Source organism: Phyllostomus hastatus, unplaced genomic scaffold (assembly GCF_019186645.2).
Source record: "Phyllostomus hastatus isolate PE091 unplaced genomic scaffold, TTU_PhHast_1.1 phas_contig_40, whole genome shotgun sequence".
NCBI lineage: Eukaryota > Metazoa > Chordata > Mammalia > Chiroptera > Phyllostomidae > Phyllostomus > Phyllostomus hastatus.
The window spans coordinates 10,027,840-10,030,083 of NW_025333872.1; positions in this window are offsets into that span (position 1 = coordinate 10,027,840).

Consider the following 2,244-nt stretch of genomic DNA (forward strand, 5'->3'; position numbering starts at 1 on the left):
TCTGATTTTTAAAATAAATGTTTTAAGACACTTAACTGGCTGTTAAGAGTTTTGTTTTGTCCTAGTATGTGGTTTTATTCGGGTGCAGTTTTCAGTTAAAATGATAATAACAAATTTAGAGATGATTTTTGCATCCTAATCTTTATTTTTCACAAGTAAAAAAGAAACTGGCTTGCCATGACTGGGTAGCTTAGTTGCTTGGAGCTTCTTTCTGTACACCAAAAGGATGAGGATTCAATTCCCAGTCAGGGCACATACCTAGGCTGCGTGTTCCATCCCCTGTTGGGGCACATGTGGAGGCAACTGATTAATGTTTTTCTCTCTCACTCCCCACCCTCTTCCTTCCCTCCATCTTTTTCTGTCTCTATTTCTCTCTCTCTAAAATCAATTAATATATCCTCAGGTGAAAACTTAAAACAATTTTTTTAAGAAACTGGCTTAATTTAGGATGTCAGATCTGAAATGTTTGTATTAGCACAAAGGATGCCCATACCTTACCACTATGCATTTATTAATGTATAATAAATCCAGTTAGGCTATTAATCCACTTCTCCCTGTTAATCTATGTTTGGTTCTGACTACAAAGGAGGGATAACTATTAATTACAATAATGGACATGCTCCCTGGCTGAGGATAGAAGAAAATAAAATGGGAATTACTTTAAACATTGTAGAATTAGTCCCTTCTTTTTTGATACCATGTTCTGCTTTGATTTCCATAACACTTCTCCCTGCTGTCAGTTATATTTTCCATTCCTCCTTTTTAGTCTCTATTGGCTGTTTCTTTATTGCTGAGTCCTTACATTTGAGTTCTCAATTTTCTGTACCTGGCCCTCTTCTCAATTTTACTCTCTAGAAAGAGCCACATGTTTTTGTGAGTTCAGCTACTACACTTGGGCTGGTAATTCCCAAAATACAGAAAGACACTGAGTAAATGGTAGATGTTACCATACCTGTTTTTCTAATCCTTGCTCATTTCTCAAGGTTCAGTAGTGTTTTCTCAATTGCCCATTATATATCTACACCCGGACGGCCCCATCCTCGAGAGCTCAAATTTCCCAATATTAAATCATTTATATATATTTTTTGTGCATCTACTTCCTGCCTGCCTTTAAAATCTGCTCTTCCTCCAGGATTCTCTGTTGCATTACACAGTGGGTATTGCAGCCAAGAAACCTCAGGACATCCTCAACTTCTCATTTGTTTTCTTTACTTGTTGTCCAAAAGGCTTAAATGCATTTATATAAAAGAAGACTACAAATCAATGTCTCTTGTGAACATAGACGCAAAAGTCCATAAGCACCACTGCACCCTCATTAGGATGGCTATTATAAAAATAAAACACGGGAAATAACAAGTGTCAAAGATGAGCTGGAGAAATTGGAACCCTTGTGCTTTGCTGGTAAGAGTGTAAAATGGTAGAGTATGGGAAGTTCCTCTATTAAACAGAATTATCATTATAATCCAGCAGTTCTACTTCGAGGTATATACCCAGAAGAACTGAAAGAAGGGACATGAACAGATATTTGTGCACTAATGTTCATAGCAGCATTTTTCACATAGCCAAAAGGTGGAAACAAGCCAGCTGTCCCCTAAGAGATGAATGGATAAGCAAACTGTGGTATACACATACAAGGGGATTATTCAGCCTTAAAAAGGGAGGAAATTCTGAGATATGCTACATCATCGATGAATCCTGAAAACATCATTCTGAGTGAAGTAAGCCTGACACAAATGGGTACATATTGTATGATTCTACTTATACAAGATACCCAGAGTAATCAAAAAAATATAGAACAGTGCTTACCAGGGGCTTGAGTGGAGGAAAATGAAAAGCTAGTGTTTAATGGGGACACAGTTTCAGTTCGTGATGACAAAAAAGTTCCGGAGATGGTTAGTGGTGGTGACTGCACAACAGTGTGAATGTGCTCGTAGCACTGAACTGTGTATCTAGAAATGGTTAAAATGGTGAGTTTTAGGTATATTTTACTACAGTTTTTAAATATAAAAAATTAAAAGTGCATGAGTATGAGTGTGGAAATATGTTAACAAATTGGATTCAGCATTATAAAAAGAATACGACATCATATCTTATCAATACATAAGTGGGGTTTATCCTAGGAATACAAGGTTAGTTCAACTTTTAAAAATCATTGAACATAATCACCTAATTCACAATAGAATGTGAAAAAAATACATGATAAAATCTATATCCTTTCATGATTAAAGTTCTCAACAAACTAGG